This window comes from Pongo abelii, chromosome 2 (assembly GCF_028885655.2).
Source record: "Pongo abelii isolate AG06213 chromosome 2, NHGRI_mPonAbe1-v2.0_pri, whole genome shotgun sequence".
Taxonomy (NCBI): Eukaryota; Metazoa; Chordata; class Mammalia; order Primates; family Hominidae; genus Pongo; species Pongo abelii.
In genome coordinates this window covers 76,585,887-76,604,538 of record NC_085928.1, presented here as the reverse complement: position 1 = coordinate 76,604,538, position 18,652 = coordinate 76,585,887, and the positions used below count along the sequence as shown (strand labels likewise).

Here is an 18,652-nt window from a genome sequence, read left to right as displayed (position 1 = left end):
GAACTATAATATTTTATTTTATTTTATTTATTCTATTGTGAGATGGAGTCTCGCTATGTTGTGCAGGCTGGAGTGCAATGGCATGATCTTGGCTCACTGCAACCTCCGCCTCCCGGGTTCAAGAGATTTTCCTGCCTCTGCCTCCCGAGTAGCTGGGATTACAGGCATTTGCTACCATGCCTGGCTAGTTTTTTTGTGTTATTAGTGGAGATGGGGTTTCACCATATGCGTCAGGCTGGTCTCAAACTCCTGACCTCAGGTGATCCACCCGCCTCAGCCTCCGAAAGTGCTGGGATTACAGGCGTGAGCCACCGCGCCAGGCGAACTATAATATTTTAATACCATTTTTTACAGTTAGTAAAATATTAATCCATCACGTCATTAACCGTTAAAATGTCTCATGTCCATTCCCTATCTCATTTATAAAAAGTGGTACTTGTATTGTCACTTCTACAGCACTTATCTGTCCCACACATTTTGGCAACAGATTATTTTTCTTCTGGATTCTCTCTAATAGGTTTATATTTATAAGCTTGTCTCTTGCACAACAGAATGAACTTCACAAGGGCATTGGCTTTTGTTCTATCTCTTAGTGAATAATTGTCACTTAGGATTTATTGAAGCACAGTACCAAACATGTATTAGGTACCCCATTGATATTTGTTAACTTGAATAAGTTGAATATGACAACTTTGTTTTGCTTTGTTTTATTGAATTTTTCAGGATTATTTGTATGCAATAAAATGCTGACATCTGAAGTGTACAATGTGTTAACTTTTTGACAGCCATTAACCACTACTCAGATAAAGATATAGTGTATCTTCATCATTTTCCAAAGTTCTTTTATGTCCCTTTTAGGTAGTAGTCTCCACTGTACCCCAGGTTACCGCTTCTCTGACTTTTTATCCCTTAGAATATTTTTACTTGGTCTAGAATTTCTTATAAATAGAAGCATATAGTATATACTCTTCTTTGTCTGCCTTCTTTTGCTCAACATTTTAATATTCATACATATTATTCTATCTATCAGTAGTGTGATCTTTTTCAATTCCAGATAGTATTCTACATGTGAATATATCACAATATATTCCATTCTTTTGTTGATGGACATTTTGGATGTTCCCAGTTTGGGACTACTATAAATAAAGCAGTTATGAATATCTGCTGCAAGTCTTGTTGTGGACATATGCACTCATTTCTATAGGAGTAAAACTGCTGAATGATAGGTTAAGTATATGCACATATTCATTAGAAACTGCCAAGCTCTTCTTCAAAGTGATTGTCACATTTACACTGTTACCAATAATGCATGGAGGTTTCATTTGTGTCCACATTCCCACTAACATGCGTATTGTTATTCTTTTGACATTCACGATTCTTGTGGGTGTATAGTGCTATTGCACTGTGGTTTAACAAGAGTTTTCTTGATGACTGTTGATTGCAGATACCTAATTTTAAGAGAAGTATGTGTAAATTGTGCATTTTTCAAATATGTTTTTGTACAAAAAGCAGCAATTACTTTGTCTCCCTGTGCCTTTGCTATTCATGGAAAAACGGGAATATTAGTAGTACTGTCTTATACTGTGACCCTGTAGAGTAAATGAGGTAAATTTAGCACAGTGCCAGACACATGGTAATCACTTAATATAAAATGTTAACTATTATTGTGAGTAAAGGCAATATATTGTTTTTTCATCATTGTTAGTATTATTGAGAGGCAGAATGGCATAGTATTTATTGCCTGTGTTCAAATCCTGGCTTTACCACTTACTAGCTAATGACTTTAGGCAAGTTACTTAATTTCCCTGTGTCTCAGTCTCCTCATCTATGCAATGGGAATAACGCAGCACCTGTTTCATAAGATTTGGTGATACTAAATGAGTCAATAGATTTCTTGGCACATAATAAACAAGATACATGTGTTGGCTGTTATTACTAACAGGGCATTGTTATTACTTTATATCTTTCTTACGAGTATATCTCTTTAAAGTAGCAATTTATTTAAATATTTTCATTTTAGCATATTGATAGAATATTAATTTTAATCCGGCAATCCAGTTTACCTAAATATTCACCAAAATAAAAGTTGAAACTTTTTTTTAAGTGTAGGCAGTTCTCTTGGTATTGGGTTTGTGTCAATTATCTCTTGCTGTGTCACAAACCGCAAAACTCAGTGGCCTAAATCATTGGCCACTAATTTAGTGTACAATTCTGGAGGTCAGCAGTGTTGACTGGGCTGTGCTGATGTTTCCCCTGGTCTTGAATGCATGGATGGTCAGCTCTGTTTCTAGTGGTTGAGTTGCTTCAGTTAGCGGAAGCATTTGAACCATACATCTTATCAGCCAGCCAGCTTTCCCTAGCTTATTCCCATGGTGGCGAGGCAGGCCAAACTGTAAAAAGCAAAGAGCAGAAGCAAGGTCTCTGGAGGCCCAGCCTTAGCTCTTGTGCAGTGTTGCTTCCACCATGTTTTATTCCCAGTGTAAGTCATAAGATTTAGGGACCTGAGAAATAGACAACACCTATTGATGTGAGGAGCTGCCAAGTTACATTGCAAAGGAAAGGCAGAAGAGTTGTGACTTTTTTTTTTTTTTTTTTTACTGAAAACCTCACTCAAGAGCTTGTTAAGAATAGGCTGTCTCTGGGGTGGACGCGGTGGCTCACGCCTGTAATCCCAGCACTTTGGGAGGCCAAAGCTGGTGGATCGCTTGAGCTGTGAAGTTTGAGACCAGCCTGGACAACATGGCGAAACCCAGTCTCTGCAAAAACTTACAAAAATTGCTGGGCATGGTGACAGACACCTGTAATCCAAGCTACTCGACAGGCTGAAATGGGAGGATCGCTTGAGCCTGGTAGGCAGACGTTGCAGTGAGCCGAGATCATGCCACTGCACCACAGCCTGGGTGACAGAGTGAGACCTGTTTCAAAAACAACAACAACAACAACAAAAAAGAATAGACTGTCTCTAATTCTTTCTTTTTTTATTATTATTAATATACTTTAAGTTTTAGGGTACATGTGCACAACATGCAGGTTTGTTACATATGTATACATGTGCCATGTTGGTGTGCTGCACCCATTAACTCGTCATTTAGCATTAGGTATATCTCCCAATGCTATCCCTCTCCCCTACCCCCACCCCACAACAGTCCCCAGAGTGTGATGTTCTCCTTCCTGTGTCCATGTGTTCTCATTGTTCAATTCCCACCTATGAGTGAGAACATGCGATGTTTGGTTTTTTGTCCTTGTGATAGTTTGCTGAGAATGATGGTTTCCAGTTTCATCCATGTCTCTACAAAGGACATGAACTCATCATTTTATATGGCTGCATAGTATTCCATGGTGTATATGTGCCACATTTTCTTAATCCAGTCTATCGTTGTTGGACATTTGGGTTGGTTCCAAGTCTTTGCTATTGTGAATAGTGCCGCAATAAACATACGTGTGCATGTGTCTTTATAGCAGCATGATTTATAATCCTTTGGGTATATACCCAGTAATGGGATGGCTGGGTCAAATGGTATTTCTAGTTCTAGATCCCTGAGGAATCGCCACACCAACTTCCACAATGGCTGAACTAGTTTACAGTCCCACCAACAGTGTAAAAGTGTTCCTATTTCTCCACATCCTCTCCAGCATCTGTTGTTTCCTGACTTTTTAATGATTGCCATTCTAACTGGTGTGAGATGGTATCTCATTGTGGTTTTGATTTGCATTTCTCTGATGTCCAGTGATGATGAGCATTTTTTCATGTGTTTTTTGGCTGCATAAATGTCTTCTTTTGAGAAATGTCTGTTCATATCCTTCGCCCACTTTTTGATGGGGTTGTTTGTTTCTTGTAAATTTGTTTAGTTCATTCTAGATTCTGGATATTAGCCCTTTGTCAGATGAGTAGGTTGCAAAAATTTTCTCCCATTCTGTAGGTTACCTGTTCACTCTGATGGTGGTTTCTTTTGCTGTGCAGAGCTCTTTAGTTTAATTAGATCCCATTTGTCAATTTTGGCTTTTGTTGCCATTGCTTTTGGTGTTTTAGACATGAAGTCCTTGCCCGTGCCTATGTCCTGAATGGTAATGCCTAGGTTTTCTTCTAGGGTTTTTATGGTTTTAGGTCTAACATGTGAGTCTTTAATCCATCTTGAATTAATTTTTGTATAAGGTGTAAGGAAGGGATCCAGTTTCAGCTTTCTACATATGGCTAGCCAGTTTTCCCAGCACCATTTATTAAATAGGGAATCCTTTCCCCATTTCTTCTTTTTGTCAGGTTTGTCAAAGATCAGATAGTTGTAGATATGCAGCATTATTTCTGAGGGCTCTATTCTGTTCCATTGGTCTGTATCTCTGTTTTGGTACCAGTACCATGCTGTTCTGGTTACTGTAGCCTTGTATTGTAGTTTGAAGTCTGGTAGCGTGATGCCTCCAGCTTTGTTCTTTTGGCTTAGGATTGACTTGGCAATGCGGTCTCTTTTTTGGTTCCATATGAATGTTAAAGTAGTTTTTTCCAGTTCTGTGAAGAAAGTCATTGGTAGCTTGGTGTGGATGGCATTGAAACTCAAAAATTACCTTGGGCAGTATGGCCATTTTCACGATACTGATTCTTCCTACGCATGAGCGTGGAACGTTCTTCCATTTGTTTGTATCCTCTTTTATTTCATTGAGCAGTGGTTTGTAGTTCTCCTTGAAGAGTTCCTTCACATCCCTTGTAAGTTGGATTCCTAGGTATTTTATTCTCTTCGAAGCAATTTAATTCTTTCTGTGGAAGTTACTAAAGAATATTGAAGTTTGTTAGAAAAAAGAGGATATCACTGTAATATACCATAATTTACAAGTAATAACTATTTGAGTACTAACTGGAGGATACCAAGCTTAAATGGTTATGCCTGGGAAGAATGATTTGTCTCAGGGTGAGTAGATACAAATGTTACCAACCCACCATGAGAAAGTTTAGGCAAATACAAAGAGCAACACTAACTTTGATATTGTTTAGAAAAAAAGGGCAGAAGAAGAATAAAATGGCCCACAGATACTGCAGGTGACATGTAGTATATGCAACAGGTGTTTAGTTTATGTTATCACCCTTTGCCCTGAAAAAAAAAAACCTATAATTCCAATGAGGTAGAAAATTGGATTGTAACAGAAAACTCACCTTTCAGATGTTCTTGAAAGATCTCCAATGTAGTATTCTAAAAGTTCTATTGAATTATTTTAAACCATGTTATTTCTATTTTCTTCTGAAAAGAACTGGGTGACATTAAAGAAGCCTGGATAGAGGAATGGAAACAATTTCAAAAAGTCTTTCTTCAGGCCTCTGATCATAGGCATTATTTTCATTTTGAATGAACTGGGGGATTCTGACTACCTAAGAAGTCTATTGTCAAAATGTGAATTTATTCTACAATATAAATTCAGTTTGAGTACTTTAAATGTCAACCATAATGTCTTTCAATCAGTTTATTACTGGGATTTTTCCAGATTTGATGTGTGGTATCAAATAACTTACATTATTTGCAACTATGAGAATGCACAGTAAGCTTCGTAATTTACATCTAAAAGGAATGCAGGACAGATTTGGTTTTAGTTTTATTTTTAAATTTTCATCAGAAGGAAATCAAATCATCCGTATACATCATACTTTTGAATATTTCCAAATGATGTTAAACATTTTGAGGCTTTAACAATTACATTAAAAATTACAGAATCGATTTAAGATTGTGTTGAGATTATGTTGTTGCTTTTGAAAACAGTGAGATAAGATAAATCAGATTCCATCTCCTTAGTGCTGCCTATGCTGACCTGCCTATATAAAATAGCAAATCCCATACATCGTCTGTCTGATTTCACCCTGCCCATTTAGTCCCCAAGCATTTTAGACTTATAAAATACTGTATATTTTTCTTAGTTGTTATTTTTATTTACTGTCTACCTACAAATAAATTTGAGCTTCATGCGACCAGAGGTTTTTGATTGTTATGTGTTTCGGTTTGCTTGTTTTTGTGTGTTTTGTTAGTTTGTTTTGTTTTGTTTTGTTTTGTTTTGTCTGAGACAGGGTCTCACTCTGTCACCCAAGCTGGAGTGCAGTGACACAATCACAGCTCGCTGCAGCCTCCACCTCCTTGGGCTCAAGCAGTCCTTCCATCTCAGCCTCCTGAGTAGCTGGGACCACAGGCACATGCCACCACACCTGGCTAATTCTTGTATTTTTTGCTAGAGACAGGGTTTCACTATGTTGCCCAGGCTAGTGTCGAACTCCTGAGCTCTAGCATCCTGCCCGCCTTGGCCTCCTGAAGGGTTGGGTTTTCAGGTGTGAGCCAGCGTGCCTGGTCATCTGTTATGTTAAGTGAAGAATACTTAGCAGCTGAAAGAGTGCTTTGCACAAAGTGAACACTAGGTAGATGTTGGTTGAATGAACAATTAGGTTGATAAATGAAGGCATTTAATTAAGAATGTAATTAGTAGCAAATCGCCTTTAAAAATATATCCCATTTTATGTTTAAAAATAGTTGCAAATGTATAATTTTAACTTCCTTCTTTAAGGTTCTTGTCATCTTGTCAGTCAAATTAAAATCTAGCCTTAACTTTTTTCTTGAAATTTAACAGGCTTATTTTCACACCTGGCTTTTGTTCCTGTAGTTGTAATTAGTCAGAATTAGTATATTAATTTTTAAACACACACTACCTCATCTTTTGCTCTACTTATCTAATTATCTAATTAAACCTTGAATTTTCAGAAAATAGTTTCCCAATTGCATTCTGTCTATACCAAAATGCCCTTGAAAAAAATGGAATTTGAAAATTTTGTTCTTCTGTCCCCCGACTCTTGCCTCTTTCTTAGTCTCTCCGTCCATATATCTCTCCTTTTCTCTCATACAATTTAATAGAGAATGAATTTCCATCTTTGGTACATTCATATTAAAAATCTAATGCCACATATGTGGAGGAAAATCATATAGCTACATTTCAACCAAAAAAGTATTGTGTATGAAATATATATTCTATAGTTTACTTAGTGAATGTTATTCCTGAAGACTACAAGTGACAGCAAAGAAATTACATGGCATATATGTGTAGATTAAGCATGGAATGAGTATTATTTTAAAATTAACCTATTACCTGTATGGCCATGATAGTTTTTGTGAGGAGTAAATTAATGCATATATGGGAGAAAGCTTTGTAACATGTGAAACACTTGGTATATGAGAATTTGTATTTAAATGATTAGCCATTAAAGCCTCTTGTTCATAAAATTTTGATAATCTTCTTTTAGCCATTTCTTCAAAGTCACTTCTATTCTTGTCAAATTTCACCTGTCAGAGGGGGTTTTTAGCTTCTGACCTCAGTATTGTTTCAGTGGTTGAGATTAAACAGCATTCTGACTTGTACATAGACAAGTAACTGTGCTAATATCCAGTGAAATTGAAAATGGACAGGAAATCTTTATACAGCTGAGGAACAAATAAATGATAAGAGAATTAATCCAGCATTATTGTTCAGAAACTTAAAGACTTGAGAAGATTAACAAAACACATTATAAAATTTGGATTATTTGTGAAGAGTTGCAACATTTGGGGAATGTTTTTATTAAATGAATCTTTTATTTTACTGGATGCTAATGAAAACAAACTCATATTATTATTTTTTATTTGGGGTACAAGTGTTTTTTGGTGACATGGATGAATTATATAGTTGTGAATTTTGAGATTGTAGTGGACCCGTCACCCGAGTAGTATACGTTGTACCTAATATGTAATTTTTTATCCCACACCCCCCACCCTCTTTCTTCTGAATCTCCAAAGTCTGTTATATCACACTGTATGCCTTTCAAGCTCATATTATTGAAGACTTTTCCCTATAATTTTATATTATTTTTATGCCATAATCTGATGCTTAATTTCTATTTTATTTATTAAGTATGTTTATTTTAGAGTTAACATTAATAATTATCATAAAAATCAGGTAAGTTACAGTAGATGTAGAAATTTAACATATATAGACAACAGAATATTTCATGAAATTTGTATTTAAAAAATTGATTTACATTATTAAATCATTTATGTAGTTTTGAAATCAGTGTTATATTCTCCTCAAAATAAATTGCATGAAAGTTTTAATAGGAATCTCCCACATACAGTATAATTATTTATCTAAAACATAATAGTAAATATATTTATAAATTTTACTCAAATTTAAATATAAATAGCATTTACTGCATTAAAATATGAATTTATCTTATTTTATTACATCAAATTGTTTATCAGGGTCATATTTTATTTAGCGTTCCACTAATGACTACTTGAAATAAATCAGAGAAGGTAAGTCCCATAACAGCTTATGATCTAGGTCAGTCTCTTCAGATGAAGATAATGAAGTGATTTCAAAAACTGACTCAATTACTGAATAGTGGTATGCTTACTTGAGATAGATTATTTATAGCCCCTGCAAACAAGAGGAGAGTTATTTTATATTACTGAGAAATTTTGAACAAGAATGTTAGAGTGAATTGAATAACTTTTCTTAGGATTTAGCTCATTTTCTATAATCTCACGTGTTAACTTTTAAAAATCTATTTTTAATGATTTCAACTGGCAATTTAGTAAATACATTTGCATAATGTCCTGAAAGTTCAGGGTAGATTTGTATGTGTAAAGTTCTCAAAATAGAGGGGAGAATTGTTGGGAAAACTTTGCATGTTTTATCTTAAGCGATACTTTTTCCTTAAAACCAAAGACATTGAAAATTACAGCCACAGGTGGATGTTTGTTTTGAGCCAAAATAGTTAACAATCTCATTTATGAGTCCTTGCTCTTTCCATTTAGCCCCCACAAAAGGGATGAGTTTATTTACTCAGTGACTGTCTTTTTTTTTTTTTTTTTTTTTTGAGACGGAGTCTTGCTCTGTCGCCAGGCTGGAGTGCAGTGGCACAGTCTCGGCCCACTGCAACCTCTGCCTCCCGGGTTCAAGCGATTTCCCTGCCTCAGCCTCTCGAGCAGCTGGGATTACAGGCGCGCACCGCCATGCCGTCTAATTTTTTGTATTTTAGTAGAGACGGGGTTTCACCATGTTGGCCAGGATGGTCTCCATCAAGTGACCTTGTGATCCACCCACCTCGGCCTCCCAAAGTGCTGGGATTACAGGTGTGAGCCACCGTGCCTCGCCGATCCTTCGTTATTTTTAATAAAATCTTTAATCAGAGAAACCTGGAAAATAGCATGAAGGCGTGTCCATTTGGCGGCTTCCAGATAGGAACTTGATTTCCCTGCAGGAAGTGACAGCTTAGTAAATTATCCTTTTGAAAATATTGCTGTTATTACTCTTTAAATCCGGATTTGTACTAAGCCATCCTTGCTATGTCCTTGACCCTTCTTTGAATCCATTGCAAACTGAAATATCTCAATCCACCAAATGTTCTGATACTGAACAATAGCTGTGCAATAATAATGATAAAATCTCAAACACATCACAGATGCACTGTTAGTATCCATTACTGTAGAAGAAAAAACTTTGTTAGCACACACTAATTCTGTGATGGGGAGGAAAACAACAATCCATATTAATTTATATCATTATGGTCTGCATTATATTTGTTCATGAATAATCTATCTTAACCATTTATTAAACTATGAATACATTTTTATAAATCTGGTTGACATTTAGGTATTTTATTAAACACAATAAATGCCAGAGGAAATTGAATTAAGAAAGCTTGTAATATGCTTTACTACTAGTTAAAAAAAATTTGTAGCTGTAAATGGTTCTGCTCTATATCAAGAATAAATCTGTTCCCAGACCACAGAATTCTTTTTCTTTTTCATACCAGAGGCCCTGACCTTTTTTGTTGATAGCTAGTTTTTAACAGCTTCACCGTATGTTTTATTCCTTTTGATTTGTAAGAAATTTGATTATCAGCCTTGAACAGAAATCATAATCACAGCAAAAGGAGGCAAGTAACTTGGGGAATAATACAGAGTCATTTGAACAGTAGTGTGAAGTCTGAGTTTAACTGACTCAGATGCCCACTCTAGTAGAGCACTCATCAGACTTCAGACCGAATCCACTTCGGACAGAGAAGGCTCCATAAGGTATTCAGACTGGCCTCCCCTGTCTTTAAAACAAATAAGTAAACTCTACGCAATATAATAATAACTGAATTTAAGTATTTCCACAGATTAGCAATTTACTTGAGAGAAATCACCAATAACATCAAGCATATAGTCTGAAAGTCTGAAATTGATGAGAGGGATACAATTGGAGCCACTAGTTATTAATCATACGTGTGTATGTGCGTGTGCGCATGTGTGTGTGTGTACAATTCGGTCTAAATTGGAACTGGTCTTAAACCTATTTATATTTTTTTGTGGCAGAAATTTTATGAGGTAGGCAGGGTGAAGGAAGGCACTATTAACTTTGACTTTATAAAACTTAGAATTGGGCTGGGCACAGTGGCTCATGCCTGTAATCCCAGCACTATGGGAGGCTGAGGCGGGCGGTTCACGAGGTCAGGAATTTGAGACCAGCCTGGCCAACATGGGGAAACCATGTCTCCACTAAAAATACAAAACTCTGCCGGCATGGTGGTGCACACCTATAATCTCAGCTACTGAGGAGGCTGAAGCAGGAGAATCACTTGAACCCAGGAGGTGGAGTTTGCAGTGAGCTGAGATCGTGCCATGGCACTCCAGCCTGGTGACAGAGCGAGGCTCCATCTCAAAAAACAAACAAACAAACAAACACCTTAGAATTGTTTGGCTCTACGTTGGTTATGTAATTTGAAACAATTATATGTTGTGGGATAATCTTAACGTGAGCTAATTGGTATATATTAACTAAAGTCGTTGAAATATTTAATTTTGAAATGCAATAATATTTTCTCAAATTAATGCTCCTGCCTGAAAATCTGTGAGCCAGATAGTAATAATTAACTTCTACCTCTACCTAGGATTCCTCAACCTCCAACTATTTTATCATTGGAAATGCTTGAAAGACAAAGAACTCACCACTTCTGCCCACTTTAGATGCTAAGGTGATATTGGTCACTTTGTCCCATGTGGAAGAACATCTGATGATATGTTGGGATGTCTCATCCATAAGTTTATTAGTCCATCTTATGTTTTATTTGTACCTAGCAATGCCAAGCACACAGTATGTGGTTCATTAATACTTGTGAATAAATATGTGAATGAAATTTCAAAAACCATGAGGTGTCCTTTTGTTGATTCAATATGTTTTGTATAATGGTGGAGCCACCCTGGAAGAAGCTGCTTTGTTTACCTGTAACAGCTTATATTTATTGTGTGAGACATTGTCTAAACAGTTTACATATATAATGATGATATAGTCTTCAAGAGTATGAAATATAGATACTGTTAACATCTGTTTTCAGATTAGGTGCTGGCACTTAGAAAAGTTAGGTAACTTTTCAATCATTCCAGATTTCCTAAGATATAGAGCCATGGTGTAAATCCGTGCACTTGTTTTAAAATAATACAGCTTTATTGAGATAAAATTTATATACCATACAGTTTACTTTTTTAAAGTGTACAATTTAGTATATTCAGAGTGAATAGTAATTATACCAATTCATCATCACAATCAATTTTAGAATGTTTTTATCACTCCTGCCCCCAAAAAATTCCTTCCACTCTTTTCCCCTATTCACTCCCCAGCCCAGCTCTGGGCAGCCACTAATCCACTTTCTGTCCCGACATTTCATTAAATGGAAGCAGGCAATATGTGGTTCTTTATGATTGACTTCTTTCACTTAGTCTACTGGTTTTTAAGGTTCACCACATTATAGCATGTATCAATTTCTTTTTATTGCAGAAAAATATTACATTGTGTGGATATACCACATTTTATTTATTTATTCATTAGATGATGGATATTAATCAATGCTCATTTGACCACAGCTGTCCGTTATCTCTCTTTCTCGTGACTTTGGATTAAATCACTACTATAGCAGGTCTCTCATACCTTGCAATTTGAGCAGCTCCGTTGTTCAGCGCTGCTAGTTCTCTTTCATCACTACCACAGATGACAGCTCCAAGTTTATGATTTCTGAGTCCCACAGCACCTCTGATTCTGCCTAGCTGAGATCCTCAGAGAGGTATAATAAAGCAAGCAAATCTGGGTAGGAGCAGAGCGACTTTCCCTCTGTCTGCACTCTCAGCTTCCTCTACCTGAATCCTTAGCTCAAGATAACTCTAGAGTCATACTACCAGTGTTGCAATAAAAGAGGGAAAGTATTTTCAGCAGGTATTTAGAGCTGATTGTATCCTTGGAATACTGTGTAAATGGTATATTTTGTATCACAATAGATTATCACCTTTGGATTTTTCATTTTCAATAGGAATTAGATTATGGCATCTTTGGTTGAGTGTTATTTAGATTTCCTGTAGATCTAGGTTACATATAAGTAGGTAAGATGCACAGTGAAATTCAGTCCATCTATCTTTTGATGGGCTATCCAAAGTAGTAGTATTAAGGATCATTTGGTGAAATTACTTGTTCATTACATTGTAATGGGAAGTTAGAAGCCAATCTGTAAGTAGATCATTTCTTTTACAATGTATTTTCTTTTAAAGTTTAGATTTATATGCTTATTAACTTTATCCTTCATATCAAATTAAATTTGTTATTGAATGCCTTATGTAATAATCATGTAGCTTAGTTATAATGCTCAATCTTCTGTTGTAAAGTATATTTGTATACTTAAGAATGAAATTAATTACACATTATAAACATCACAGTGGAAAATATTAGTTGGATTATTAATCTACACCATTTACATTTTATGAAACATATTTAGGGCCAGCTTCTGTTAGTACTTTTAAAAATTTTACATGATCCTTGACATTGATTATGATCAAAGATAGACCAAAGGGAGGAAAGGGGTGTTATATCACTTATGAGGAAGACACTTAACATCTTTTCGCTCGAGTTCACAACATAATTTAGATGAAACACTGTTGCCTTGGTAATTGGGAAAATAATAAAGGCAAAGAGTTGGCTTTATCACATTGTGTGAACTGACCCAACAATAATGTGTCAGAAATACAACATATTCCCAGTATGTTTACTCAACAGAAGCAGATAAACAGAAGGAGCTTTCTCCAAGCCACATACATTACAATGGAGACATAAATTACAATGGAGCTTTTTCCATTGTAATTTATGTCTCCATTGTAATGTATGTGGCTTGGGACCATTGTCTTTGTAATAATCTGGTAAGATTGTATCTTTTGAAAACATCAAATGTGTTATTTTTTCAAAGTGATTTGGCCAATGGGGAAATTATACAGTTATTTATTTATTTATTTATAAGCCACTAATAAGGGCAAAACTGAGATTCTAAAATGATTAGAATAATAATGAGGATGTTAAAAAGTTATTTTTCACTTCCTATGGCAAGTAGAATTCACTTACAGGTCCATTTCCCCAGTGCTGCTATGACCTTTATATTCATTTTATGCTCAGAGCTATCAATTGTTTTCAAATTTTGACACTTGAAAAATTGCTTATGAATGATCATGTAGTTCCCACAGTTATCGGTGCTAGAAATTTCTGATTCTACTCTGGCCTGGGTAGCTATCAGCCTAGCATGGCAGTAAGTAGCTTTCTTACCTATTAGAGAATGCACTCTGTTCAAAGAAAGGAGACATATTTGACAACTGAGAGGGTTAATTGTTCCTATAAATGAATTAATTGAAAAGTATTTCACAACATACTTGTTTCAGGCAAGTCTCTGAGAATTATTTTATGTATTTTTTTTTGGTTGATCATGACTTTTTAATGTATTTATTTGCTTAATATTCTGAATCAACTTATTGCTGAATTTCTAAGTAATGTACTTTATTAGTTGCTAAATTTAACTTATCCTTTCTTATACACCAATGATATAGTTTCCAAATCTTAGATTCTTCTTGAATAGTACTTTCTCTTTATGTTGACCAATTCATATACTATACTTTGACGAAATTATTTTTGTGAATCTTCTTTTTTTCTAAATGAGATATTCATGTATGATAAACATAACCTTTTTAAAGTATGCAAGTCAGTGGTTTGTAGTATATTCCCAGATTGTGAAGCCATTATCATTATTAAATTCCATAATATTTTGAAAACCAAAGGAAACCCAGGACCCATTAGCAGCCACTCCATATTCACCTGTCCGTCAACTCCTAACAACCACTAATGAACACTCTGCCTGTATAGATTTGCCTATTGAAGAAGTGTAACACAAATAAAGTAATATTATATGTAGAGTTTTGTGTCTGACTTCTTTCAGTTAGCGTGATGTTTTAAAATTAATCCATGTTGTAGCATGTATCAGTACTTCATTTATTTTTATGGCTGAGTTATATTTGATTCTATGGATATACAACATTTTATTTATTCATTCATCATTTGATGGACTTTGGGGTTGTTTCTATTTTTTATAATTATAAATAATGTTGCTTTGAATATTGTGTACAAATTTTTGTGTGGAATATGCTTTTATTTTGCTTAGATGTCCTAGGAGTGGAATTGCTGGGTCACATGGTAAAGCTATGATGAACTTTTTGAAGAATGATAAATGAAACTGTTTACCAAAGTGGTTGCATCATTTTATATTCTCAGCAACAATGCATGAGGGTTTTTATTTCTTCCCATTCTTGTCAGCTCTATATGTTGCTAGATTTGTGGTTGCTTGTTTTTTAACTATAGTCATCTCAGTGAATGGGAAGTGTTTCCCATTGCGGATTTGATTTGCATGTCTCTAATTGCTAATGATTTGAGCGTCTTTCATGTACTTGTTGGACAGTTGTATATCTTCTTTGGATAAATGTCTATTCAAATTTTTGTCCATTTTTTAACTGGGTCTTTTTTCAATATTTAATTATAAGAGTTCTTGATATATTCTGGATATATTTTGGCTATGTAGTCTAAGTCGTCAGACATTGTTTTTTATCAGGATGTTTCAGTTACTTGGAGCCTCTTGAATTTCCATATGAATATAAGGACCATCTTTATAATTTCTGCAATACAACCACCTTAAACTTTTACAAGGATTACATAGAATCTGTAAGTCAATTTGGAGGTATTGCAATCTTAACAGTAGTAAATATTCCATTCCATGAACATGGGATGTCTTCCCATTTATTTAGGTCTTTTTAAAATTTCTTTCAATGATGTTTTCTATTTTTCAGTGTACACATCTTTAATATACTGATTTTATTAAATTTGTTCCTAAGTATCTTATTATTTTTGATGCTATTTTAAATGAAAATTTTTTTTAATTTCATGTTTGAATTGCTCATTTCTAGTGTATAGAAATAAAACTGCTATTTATATATTGAGCTTGTATCCTAAAATTTGGCTTGAACTTGTTTATTAGATCTAAAATTTTCTGTGGATTCCATAGGATTTTCTATGTGAAGAAATTGAGATAGTTTTGTTCATTCCTTCCAATCTAGGCGCATTTTATTTTATTTTATTTTTCCTAATTTTCCTAGTTAGGACCTCCACTACAATTGAATTGAAATAGCAAAGCCAGGCGCGGTGGCTCACGCCTGTAATCCCAGCACTTTGGGAGGCCGAGGCAGGCAGACCACAAGATCAGGAGATGAAGACCATCCTGGCTAACACGGTGAAACCCTGTCTCTACTAAAAATACAAAAATTTAGCCGGGCATGGTGGCAGGCGCCTGTAGTCCCAGCTACTCGGGAGGCTGGGGCAGGAGAATGGCGTGAACCTGGGAGGTGGAGGTTGCAGTGAGCCGAGATTGTGCCACCGCACTCCAGCCTGGGCAACAGAGCAAGATTCCATCTCAAAAAAAAAAAAAAAATAGCAAGACAACCATTCTTGTCTTATTTTTGATCTTACGGGAAAAGCTTTCATCTTTTACTGATATGTATGATGTTAGCTGTGAGATGCCCTTTTTTGCAGATGCCCTTTTTTAGGTTTAGGATCTTCCTTCCAAGGATTTTCCTTTCTAGTTCCTTGAGTGTTTTTTATCATGGAAGAGTGTTACATTTTTGAAATAATTTTTATGCATGTATAAAATGATCATGTGGCTTTTGTTCTTTATTGTATTAATATGGTGTGCTACATTGATTGATTTTTATATGTTGAATTAATCTTGCTTTACTTGAATAATCTGGGTATGTTGTGGTCTATAATTCTTTTTATCTGTTGCTAGATTTGGTTTCTTGAAAATTTTTGTGTCTATCTTCATAAGGAGTATTAATTTGTAGCTTTCTTATGATGTTCTTGTCTGGTTTGGGTATCACAGTAATAATGGGCTTATGTGATGTGTCTGGAAGTATTTCTTTGTCTTCTAGTTTTTGAAGAATTTCACTAAACATTTTGTGGAATTTACTGGTGAAGCCTTCTGCTCATGGACTTTTTTATGAGAAGTTTCTTGATTACTAATTTATTTACTTTCCTTGATACAGAGTTATTCAGATTTTCTGTTTCTTCTTGAATAAATTTCAGTAGTTTTTGTCTTTCTAGGAATTTTTCTATTTTTGTCTAAATTATCTAATTTGTTGATAACGTAGTGGTTTATAGTAATTGCCTTATAATCCTTTTTATTAAAATATCTGTAAATTCTGTTGTTATCCCCCTTTTTATTCTCAATTTTAGGATTTTGAGTTTTCTCAATTGTTTTGTCAGTCTAGCTAAACTTGTGTCAATTTTATTTATATTTTCTAAGACCCAATTTTTGTTTCATTGATTTTTTTCTGTTGTTTTTTGTTTGCAATACCCTTTATATTTTACTCCAGTCTTTATTATTTTCTCCCTTCTGTTGCTCTTCTTTTCCAGGGTTTCAAGGTGGAAAGTTAAGTTATTGATTTTAAATTTTTATTCTTTTTAATTATAGGCATTTAAAGCTATACATTTTATTTGAAGCACAGCTTTAGCTTCATCTTTTAAGTTTTGGCATATTCTGTTATCATTTTCATGGATCTCAAAGTCTGAAAGTAATTTCCCTTTTGATTTTTTTCTTGACCCCTTAGTTATTTATGGATAAGTTATTTATTTTCCACATATTTACAAATTTCCCAAGTTTGCTTTTAGTTTTGATTGCTAATTTAATTTTATTGTGGTCAGAGAACGTTTTATGATTTTATTCCTTTTAAACTCAATGAAATTTGTTGTATCACTTTTTATATTATTTATAAAACCTTTAATATTTAAATATCTCTAAAATGTAGGAAAAATGTATATAAAATATAGTCTGTAGATCTCTTACAGTCTAATTTGAAAAATGTTTTCAATGCACTTAAGAAGATTGTGTATTCTACTGTTTGGAGTGGAGTGTTCTATACATGCTTGCTGGTCTAGTTTGTTTACGGTGTTAAATCTTCTGGATCCTTTTTGATCTTCTGTCTGATTTTCTTTCCACTATTTAAAGAAGGATATTGAAGCTTTTCAACTATTACTGTTGAATTTTCTATTTCTTCTTTCATTTCTATCAGTTTCCCTTCCTCTATTTTGAGTCTTTGTTTTTTAGGTGTATGTAAGTTTATAGGTATTATTTTTTACTGGCAGATTGACCCTTTTCTCATTATAAAATCTGTTCATCTGTACTAAAATTTTTGGCTTAAAGTGTTGAAGTGTGATATTAGTAATGCTGTTCCAGCTCTTTTTTTGGTTACTGTTTGCATATGTCCTTTTCTGTCTTTTAAATTTCAGCCTGTTTTTGTCTTTGAACCTAAAATATTTCAGTTGTAGACAATATGTAGTTAAATCATGTGTTTTTTAAAAGCCAGTGTATAAATATTTACCTTTTAATTACAGCGTTTAATATATTTATATTTGCTATAATTACAAAGTAATATTGATGCCTGCGTTGCCTGCTTGTTTTTTATATGACTTATTTCTCTTTTGTTTGCGACTCTTGTTTCTTCCCCATTTCCATCAACATCCCTGCAGTCCAGGCCTTCACATGGCAGGGAAATGACAGATATATTATACCCTGTTTAGGTAATTGTTGCCATTTCAGAATGGAGTCCCAGTGATGCTTGGTCTTTTAATATATCAGTGGAAATCAGAATTTTGAAGTTTTTGGAACACTTCAATATTTTAGTGTTGACAACTAATAGAGTTTTTAAAAAAATACGTTAGACATAGTTTGTGGAACAAGCAAGTTATGTCTAATGAACACATGGAATCAAAGAGAAACCATTTGCCACCTCTGTTTTCCACATGTGGAAAGTCTCAGGACCAGCTCAGTTCTGGCATGCTTGCTTTCATATATGTTGTTTACTGATACTTACATAAATATTTTCTATCTGTAAAATAGTGGGAAATAGAAATAGTAAAAGCTTACTTGTATTAAACACTTTATGGTATGCTGGTGACGTTTATGTCCCTACCTCTTTTTATATCAATTTATTTTAGTTTTCAGGTGGAATATGTTAAATTTTATCAGACTCCAGTCAAATACTGCAGTAGTTTCTAAGTCTTAGAGCTGCTGGTACCAAATGGATGGATGGATGAATTTGTGTTCTCATGATTGAGACATTCCGATAAGGGGAAAGAGTATTACAGCAACAGTCAAATGACTTGGCTTTAGCCCTCAACTAATTTATTGGGTGCTTTTCAAGTTTCCTACTCTTATAAACTTCAGTTTTCTCTTCTATAAAATGAAAAGATTAGCCTTGATCATTTTTAAAGT

At 34.6% G+C, this 18,652-nt stretch overlaps 1 protein-coding gene across 3 annotated transcripts in view; it reads left to right on the top strand.

Moving 5' to 3' along the window:
* The window catches only part of CNTN4 (contactin 4), a 992,918-nt gene that overhangs the window by 192,847 nt on the left and 781,419 nt on the right, over positions 1-18,652 (top strand). The gene's annotated exons all lie outside the window — the stretch shown is intronic.